Source organism: Myotis brandtii, unplaced genomic scaffold (genome assembly GCF_000412655.1).
Source record: "Myotis brandtii unplaced genomic scaffold, ASM41265v1 scaffold159, whole genome shotgun sequence".
Classification (NCBI taxonomy): domain Eukaryota; kingdom Metazoa; phylum Chordata; class Mammalia; order Chiroptera; family Vespertilionidae; genus Myotis; species Myotis brandtii.
The window spans coordinates 620,315-630,746 of NW_005355799.1; positions in this window are offsets into that span (position 1 = coordinate 620,315).

A 10,432-nucleotide genomic window follows, 5' to 3' on the forward strand; every position below is an offset into this window, starting at 1 on the left:
AATTCATTTATTAGGTCTAGTAGTTTTCTGATGGAGACTTTGGAGTTTTCTATGTATAGTATCATGTCATCTGTGAATAAAGACAGTTTTACTTCTTCTTTTCAAAATTGGATGCCTTTTATTTCTTTATCTTGTCTGATCACTATAGCTAGCCCTTCCAGTACTATATCGAACAGGAATGGTGAAAGTGGGCATCTCTGACTTTTCCTGTTTCTCAGGGGAAATTAGTTTAGCTTTTCCCCATTGAGTATGATGTTGGCTGTAGGTTTTTCATATAAGATTTTTATTATGTTGAGGTATGATCCCCCTCTTCCCACTCTGCTGAGAGTTTTCATCAAGATAGGGTGTTGGATTTTGTCAAATGCTTTTTCTGCATCAATTGATATGATTATGTGATTTTTGTCTCTCAGTTTGTTTATGTGATGTATCATATTTATTGACTTACAGATATTGTAGCATCCTTGCATCACCAGAATAAATCCCACTTGGTCATGGTATATGATCTTTCTAATGTAATGCTGAATCTGATTCTGATTTGATAGAATTTTGTTGAGGATTTTAGCATCTATGTTCATCACGGATAATGGCCTGTAGTTCTCTTTTTTTTTTTTGGGGGGTCTTTATCTGGTTTTGGGATTAGGGTAATGCTGGCTTCATAAAAGATAGCTTGGAAGTGTGCCTTCCTTTTGAATTTTTGGAATAGTCTGAGGAGGATAGGTTTTAGTTCTTCTTTGAATGCTTGGTAGAACTCCCCTGTAAAGCCATCCAGACCAGGGCTTTGGTTTGCTAGAAGATTTTTGATCGCTGCTTCAATTTCTATGGTAGTATCAGCTTATTCAGGTTTTTGATTCTTCTTGATTGAATTTCCTGAGCTTGTATTTTTCTAAGGATATGTACATTTTGTTGAAATAGAGTTGTTCATAGTATTTTTTCATAATCGTTTGTATTTCTGTGGGATTGGTTGTTACTTCACCTCTTTCATCTCTCCTTGCTTCCTGGGGAGCCTAGCTAGAGGTCCATCAATCTTGTTTATCCTTTCAAAGAACCAGCTCTTGGTTTTGTTGATCTTTTGTATTTTTTTTGGCAGGGGGGGTCTCTATGTCATTTATTTCTGCTCTGATCTTTATTATTTCCTTCCTTCTGCTTACGCTGGGCTTTTCTTGTTGCTCTCTTTCTAACTCTTTGAGTTGTAGGGTTAGATAATTTATTACCATTTTTTCTTGTTTTTTGAGTTAGTCTTCTAGAGCTATGAACTTCCCTCTCAAGACTGCTTTCGCTGTGTCCAATAGATTTTGGATGGTTGTGTTTTCATTGTCATTTGTTGCCATGATGCTTTTTATTTTTTATTTTTTTGATCTCTTTGGTAACCCAATAATTGTTTTTAATAGCATGCTATTTAGCCTCCAGGTGTTTGATTTTTTTTATTGTTTTTATTGTAGTTGATTCCTAGTTTTATGCCATTGTGACCTGAGAAGATAATTGATATGATTTCTATATTCTTGAATTTGAAGAGACTTTTCCTGTGTCCCAATATGTGTTCTATCTTTGAAAATGACCTATGTGCACTAGAGAAGAATATATATTCTGTGGCTTTGGGGTGGAATGTTCTGTAGATGTAAATTAATTCCATCTGATCTAATGAGTCATTTCGGGTTGATGTTTCTCTGCTGATTTTTTGTTTGGAGGATTTGTCCAGTGGTGTTTGCGGGGTATTAAAGTCCTGTTCTATGACTGTATTGCTGTCAATCTCTCCCTTGATATCCTCCAGAAGTTTCTTTATGTATTTGGGTGCTCCTGTATTGGGTGAATATATGTTTTACCAGAGTTATATCTTCTTGTTGAATTGTGCCCTTTAGTATTATGAAGTGTCCCTGCTTATCTCTTGTTATGGCCTTTACTTTGAGGTCTGATTTGTCAGATATAAGTATTGCTACCCCAGCTTTTTTTCATTTCCATTCATCTGTAAAAACTTTTTCCATTCCTTCACCATCAGTCTGTGTGACTCCTTTGTTCTAAGGTGGGTTTCCTGTAGGCAGCAGATATATGGGTCATGTTTTCTTATCCACTCAGCTACCCTATGTGTTTTGATTGAGGCATATAATCCATTTACATTTAAAGTTATTATTGATAGGTACTTGTTTGTCACCATTTTTATTCTTCATGCCTGTGTTCCTTCTTCCCTCCCTATTTCTTCTTTTTACAGCAGTCCCTTCAGCATTTCTTACATTGCTGGTCTGGTGGTTATAAACTCCCTTAGTCCTTTATTGTCTGTGAAGCTCCTGATTTCACCCTCAACTTTGATTGATAGCCTTACTGGGTACAGTATTCTCGGATTCAGACCCTGGCTTTGCATGTCTTTGTATATTTCATTCCATTGCCTTCTGGCCTGATGTATTTCTGTTGAGAAATCAGTTTATAGTGTTATGAGAGATCCCTTGTAGGTAACTTTCTGTCTCTCTGGCAGCCTTTAAGATTCTTACTTTGTCATTGGTGTTTGCCAATTTAATTATAATGTGTCTTGGAGTATTCTTGGATTCATTCCCTTGCTTTGCATTACTTTGTATATTTCATTCCATTCACTTCTGGCCTGGTGTGTTTCTGTTGAGAAGTCAGCTGATATTCTAAGAGGAGAACCCTTGAAGATAACTTCCTGTCTCTCTCTGGCCACCTTTAAGATTCTTACTTTGTCGTTGGTGTTTGCCAATTTAATTATAATGTGTCTTGGGTGTCAATCTTTTGGGGTTCATCTTGTTTGGAACTCTGTGAGCTTCTTGGACTTGTGTGAGTTTTTTCTTCCTGATATTAGGGAAGTTTTCTGTCATTATTTCTTCAAACAGGTTTTCTAGTCCTTCCTCAGTTTCCTCTCCTTCTGGCACCCCTATAATGCAGATGTTGTTTTGTTTTGTGTTGTCCTAAAGTTATCTTAGTCTCTCTTCCTGTTTTTTAAGTTTTTTATCTAGATGCTGTTCTGCTTGGGTATTTTTTTCTTACCTTGTCTTATAGCTCACTGATGCTGTCCTCAGCTTCTTCTAGTCTACTGTTGATGCTTTCTATTGAGTTCTTTATTGCAGCGATGTCTTTTTTAATCTCTTCTTGGTTCTTCTTCATTTCCTCTTGGTTCTTACACATATTGTTGAACTTGTCTTCTGTCCTTTTCAGCAACTTTATAACCATTGCTCTGAATTCTTTCTCTGTCATATTGCTTGCCTCCATTTCATTTACTTCCTTTTCTGGTGATTTCTCCTTTTCTTTCCTATGTGGGCTGTTCCTTTGTCTCCCCATGATCACTCCTCTCAGGGTTTTGGTTATGTAACTCGCTCTCTTCTGTTTTGATTTAAAGGCACAAAATACAACACAACAAGACACAATACACAGGGCACCAAACACAAGTGTATTCATGTTACTAATACCCCCAAATAAAGGTGACCACCAGAGAAAAGAGAATTAGAGAATAGAAAAGAGTACTAAAATGATATTGAGAAAACGAAAAAATGTAAGAGAGGAAAGAAAGAGAAGAAAAAAAAGGAAAAATATATTTATATGGGGAGAAAACTCCAATAAAACAACTAATCCAAAAAATGTAAACAACAAACACCCAGAGATGAATGCAAACTACAAACATCAACTAATCCAAAAAATGTACATAACAAACCTTCAAACAGCAAACACCCAGATGAATCTGAGGAGGCACACCTTATTTCCAGAAGTAAGGTCAAGGAATTTGAATGAATGGGGAAATGGTCACAATTCAGTATAGAGGAAATAGAAAGAAAATGAGTTTATAAGTAGAAAAGTAAAAAACAAAATATCAATAAAAGAAAAAAATATCCTATCTAATAAAGAGGTAATATTCAAATTGACCATCACTACAACACACAAGATGGCCGCCCCCATATGGACACAAGATGGCCGGGAGGGAAGGGCATTTGGGGGCACCAGGCCTGCAGGGGAGGGCAGTTGTAGGGGACCAGGCCGACAGGGGAGGGTAGTTGGGAGCAACCAGGCCTGCAGGGGAGGTCAGTTGGGGGGACCAGGTTTGCAGGGGATGGTAGTTGGGGGCAACCAGCCCTGCAGGGCAGGGCAGTTAGGGGTGACAAGGCTGGCAGGGGAGGGCAGTTAGGGGTGACCGGGCCTGCCGAGGAGGGCAGTTAGGGGCAATCAGGCTGGCAGGGGAGTAGTTAGGCATTGATCTGGCTGGCAGGGGAGTGGTTAGGGGGTTATCAGGCTGGCAGACAGAAGCAGTTAGGGGCAATCAGGCAGGCAAGCAGGCGAGCGGTTGGGAGCGAGCAATCCTGGATTGTGAGAGGGATGTCCAACTGCCCATTTAGCACGCAGCTCTGCCACAGAGGCCATGACATCTTAAAGGGGATGGGCAGTCAGACATCCCTTGAGGGGTCCCAGATTGGAGAGATTGCAGGCTGGGCTGAGGGACACACACACACACACATACACACACACACACACACCTGTGCACCAGTTTAATGCACTGGGCGTCTAGTTAATAATACTTAAAAATAAAAATATAATAAGAAACAAGATAAAATCAACTGAGAGAAAAAATTAGTTTCTTAAGTAAAAGATAAAAAATAAAAATGTGAAGTAGTGAAGGTCATTGACTTCCTCTACTGTTCTGCTTGGCACGTCTGTTTCCTTTCAGGTAGTCAGCACAGTATTGAAGTTCCCTGCAATCCACCACTCCTCTGTGTCATAAGCCACAACCCTCTTTTCAAGCAGGTGGAATCTCTCTGCTCACTTTGGTTCCCAGCTTGCCTTTAGTTGTACTTACACACCAGAGTCAATTTCTAATACAACCCCTGGGTGAAAGTTTTTCTGTCTTAATATCTTGGGCTAAAAGGCCTCTCTATCCTGGCACTGCACGTCACTTTTTCCCTGGCTCTGTGCACATCTCTGCATGTGACTCTGCTCAGGTATTTTCCCCCTATCTCTGCACAGCTGGTACCCTTCATCCCCTCCACATCCTACTTAGGCTATCCTGCTATGTGCCCCCAGGCATGCTTTTAATTTCCAGGGCCTATAAGTGATAAACTTTTTTTTTTCTTTGAAGCTTTCTGATGGTTATTGCTTAAGGGCATTTTACAAACATAGTGAGAACCACCAGGGTCAGTCCAGTTTTAACGTTGGTTTAGAAAGGGGAGATGTTTGTGGGAATGGGAAACTCACCTTAACCAGCTTGCTATCCATACACTGAGATGGCACCAAAAATAATGTGCCCTCTTAGAACATTACCTGGCTACATCACTAGGTGATAGGAATTTCTTAGCCCCATTGTAAGCTTATGGTACCATCCTTGTATATGCAGTCTGTTGCTGACTGAAATGTTGTTATCCAGTGCATGACTATATATAAATTTATTTTGACCAGTGAAAACTGTCAACTTCAGCCACTGGCAATTGTTTCCCCTGTGTTTTCTTTTTCTTTTAATTCTTTTAATAAAGTGTGTTTTTACCTAGTGAACTAATATTGGATATAAAAATGGCTGCTGTCCTGGATTTGGCATAATCCAGAAATATCTATGCTTTAATATCAGATTATGAGTGTTTCCCTTGGGAGTTACGATCTTTCTCAGAATTATGGCCCACTTGTGTTTTGCCTTTTTTGGTTTTGCTTCTATTTCCCTGGATGGCAAGATATTGTTGCAGAATTTAGCAGGTGACCAGAAAACACACAACAGGTACTCAGAAGATTCAGGAAAAACCCTTTATTGCAGATGCACCAGTGCAGTGACTCAAGGGATCCTTTTTCCAAAGCCTGAGCACCGTTCAGAAGATTCAGGGAAAACCCTTTATTGCAGATGCACCAGAGCGGTGACTCAAGGGATCCTTTTTCCAAAGCCTGAGCACCGAATGCGGAGGGTCTCTCCCATTTATCCCCTTGGTTTCTTTGTCTCCCCATATATGGACCAGGCTTCCAGACTTTTTGTGGGCTTTGCAGTCCCTCTGATAGTGGTAAGGGGGCAGGTTACAACCAACCACCCAGGCTAGGGAGCGCCAGCAGTTAATCTTCTGTGGGGGCTTTTTATGGCCCCTGCAGATAAACAGGTGCTGCAAGAGTAGCTAGGACACAGCAGAAAGGGGGGTTGGGGCTAGCAAGCATATGCATAAGAATACTGGTTACTGGGCACAGATTCAGACTGCTAGCCCCCCAGTTGTTTTACATTCCCCCTCAATATAGTTATTGCTTCTGTGAATTTAACTTATGTTTTGCCTTGATGCTGTGCCTCCTTCTCAAGATTTTTCTGAATCCTTTCACCTAGATTTAGTCTGCATTTAAATGACATATCAATTGAGAAGTCTCCAAAATCTGTATTCCCTATAGAATCTGTCCTTAAGATAATGGCGATTGATTCTAGTTCTTTGCTTAATCTCTCTGGCTACAAGTGCCACATGCTTGAGAACCTGTCTTTTTCTTCTCCTTATTCCATCATCACCAATCTCCTTTGTTTTTACTGTTTCTACTAAGGCAACACCATGCTCACAATCACCTATATATAAAAAATCTGATAATCTTAGACTTCTTTTTCTACCTTGAAACTCAAGTTCTTATAGTTTCTATCTTTACACCATAAATAAATTTTTTGATATCCAATACTTTTGGATTTCAGTTTTGTGAGCCATTACAATAGAATCTACACTTTTTCTTCTATATCAATTATTTTTGCTTTCTAATACTTTGTATAATCTGACAGTTTGAACATACTAAATCTAAAATTATAATTTTCAGTAAGAGCCTCATAATATTTTAACTGGCTTATAGTTATAATTTCATATAAGATAACAATGTCAGAAAAAGCAATAGAAAACACTTCATTCTGTTGTCTAAGCATATATTTTGCACTGAATAAGCTTAAATGGTTCAATGAAATTTATATTTCTCAAAATTAAACAATATAGTATATGAATGATTTTTCAAGTTGGATATTTAGTTATAATTGCTACATATAAATCTTTGATTATCAAGGAATCATTTGTCTTTGTGATGAAGTAGATAAAACTTGTATCATTATAATATATTCTAAAATTTTATCTTGATATTTATCTATATATCAATTTGGGGCATATATTAATTTTATTCATGTTCATAGATTAGCTGAACTCTAATTCATTTTCTGTATCAATAATCTTTAACTTATTTTAGTGTCATACTTATCAAAACTTCTGTTGAATTAAAAGGAATATAAATTTATGATTTTAAGATTATATAGTCTATTCTTACTTAAAGTATATTTCTAGATGAAGTAAATTTACAAAAGAAAGGTGTTAGATCATATTATTTCGGTCCTCCTAGACAAGACTGCCAAGCCAGTATTTCACGACTAGCTAAGTCAAAAGTATGCTGAGATATGGATCCCTTCTTCTCTTCTTAAAATGAACATGGCGGGCCTAAGGTGGCTGGATCCTTTAGATTGGTTGATCTGTCCATAAGTAGAGAATTTGGACAGATAATTTCTTATACAGAAATTGGTTGATCTGCCCAGTAAGGCAAATGGGACCATACTGTAGGGAAGGAAGAAACTGTCCTCTAACTTCAAGGTTCTTTTTGCTGGTCTAATAATCAAATAAACATGAGAAAATAACCATGTTAATGCATACATATGTATAGGAGCCCCACATGCATAGGAGGGTCAGAGAGCCCACATGCAGGAGAGGTTCAGAGATAGAAAGGGGGATACCCCACATGCATGGGAGGGTCAGAGAGCCCACATGCGGGAGAGGTTCAGAGATAGAAAGGGGGATTGAGGTATATAAGACATCCTGAGCTAAGGATGGGGTAATGCACCTTGGGGTTTTCAAAAGTCATTGCAGGGTGATAAGAAAATCAAATGTTTAGTAAATAAAAGTTTGCCCTGCCCTATATAAAGATCAAAATAAATTATTTATGTTAATCTCTTATATGGGCAAGGTCCCTCATTCAAGTTCTTCTAGGTAGTTAAAGGGTGGGACAAAAGTTTCTCTTGAGCTTGAAGCTAAAATTGCCTTTAACTCAAAGTAAAGAGAAGTTTGAAGTTTGAAATCTATAGGGCAGGTCATGGGAAGGGCTAGAGGAAACTCTCAGACATGATTTGAAACTGCTATCTGTAGGTAGAATTTTTTTCTTCCTCAGGAAAGCCATAGTTCTACTCTTAAAGTCTGTCTTTAAATTGATTGAATCAGACCTGTTCAAATTATCTAAGAGAATCTACCTTAAAGTCAACTGAGTATGGACTTTCTTCACATATACAAATTACCTTCACAGCCACAGCTGGTGTTTGACTCAGTAATTGGTGAAAATGGCATTGTCAAGTTGATACTAGCCATAGCCGATAAATCATTTTTGTAATAATAAAATTAGTCACTTTTAGTTAAAAGAAAAACTAAAAATAAGTATAAAAATTGAATTTCATGGTTAAATACACATAAAAGGAACATGCACACTTTACATTGAAACCCACATACAAAGCTTGCTGATTACATAACAGCAAAATCTTAATGAGGCCCCATAGTAGAATTCTCCGCCAATCTTTAGGACCAGGAATGTCTGATATGCTTCAGCGATTGTTATTTTAGTTCATTTGCCTGCTTTGAGTATATTTATTTTACCTTATTGGCACCATGATCAGGTAACTGCCACAAACTCTGTTATAGACACATTCTGAGAGGACCTCACTGAGTGATTCCCTTGTTTATTCCCATTCCCCTCCCCTTGAGTCTGGGCCAAATCTGTGACTTGATTCTAACAAAGGTGATGAGATGTCACTCCTTTAGTTGAAACATATAAGACTGTAATTTAGCAAGCTGGACTGAGATTCCTACTATTTTTAAAGAAACAAACATATTATGAATGTTTTTATTATGAACTTTTAATGAAGAGAGCCAAGAAATAGGAACCTGCGATTACCTCTAAGATAGTCATTAAAAAAGTGGGACCTGCAGTCATATGACCGAGAGAAAATAATTCTGCCAATAATGTGAATGAGCTGAGAAGCAGATTTCCCCCTGGGCGAGCCCCCGGATATAAATGCAGCAGAGCTGACAGCCTTAGAACCCTGAGCCCAGGAGCCAGGTAAGTGATGCCTGATTGCTGATCCATGTAAACTACGAGGCAATACATGTCAGTTGCTTTTAGTAACAAAATCTCTGATAATTTCTTATACAGAAATAGTACATTAATATAATTATCTTCTTTATTTCTGGTTAGAAAGGCTTAGCTCTTAGTTGGGGTTCTGTAAGCAAGACCTTTTGGCAGTCTAATTGAGCCCCATCCCTCACCCTACCAGTGGTCGGCAAACGGCGGCTCACGAGCCACATGCGGCTCTTTGGCCCCTTGAGTGTGGCTCTTCCTAAGCCTTAGGAGTACCCTAATTAAGTTAATAACAATGTACCTACATATATAGTTTAAGTTTAAAAAATTTGGCTCTTTAAAGAAATTTCAATCGTTGTGCTGTTGATATTTGGCTCCGTTGACTAATGAGTTTGCGGACCACTGCAGACTGTTTCAACAACAAAGGCAATATTTTGACTTCTATGTGTTTCACTACTTGTCTTATTGGTTCAGAATTTATATTAAGTAGAAAGATGGTTTTAATTAGGTTACATAAAAGAATACAGTCTGGTTGCTAATCTGGGGCTATTGGGGAATAAAAGGGAGTAGAAGGTACGGACCCAAATAATAAATGGTGATGTTTTTGGTGGAGGTTCTGAACTTCAAAATCTTTGAATTTAACTATTTTATCTTATTTCAGTTCATTATAATGTCCAGTTTAGGACAAATTCTCTTTAGAGCCTTTACAGGCATTGGTAGGTATAACATTTTTACTCAGTTTAATTGTTTTTCTGTGAGATCTTGATCATGAACAAATTTTAGTCTTGGAACTGTAAGCATTGACCTTTATCCAATGCCCAGGCAATAGTCCAGAAATTGTGTGGCTTGTCTGCCTTGGCATCATTTTAAGACCTCTTCACTCTCCCTGTGCTAATTATTCTTATTAATATCTGATATCAGTATTCTGGCTTTACTCTCAGAAACATGTCATTAAAAAAAAAAAGCAACAGGTGAACCTATCATATCAGAAATAAAACATTCACTTGGAAAAAGATAAAGAAAGCCAGATGATTTCTTAACAACCATAAGGCCAAGATACCATAAAGACAGAATACTTCCTCTGAGGTGACTGGTAATTAAGCAGAGTGCAAGTAGAACAAAAGATAGAGAAATTATAGGGTATTTGAATAAAGAACACTGACTCAGGCCCTAGCTGGTTTGGCTCAGTGGATAGAGCATCACCCTGCAAACTGAAGGGTTCGGTATTCAATTCTAGTCAAGGGCACATGCCTGGGTTGTGAGCTCATCCCCAGTAGGGGGCATGCAGGTGGCCTCTGATCAATGATTCTCTCTCATCATTGATGTTTCTATCTCTCTCTCCTTTCCCCTTTCT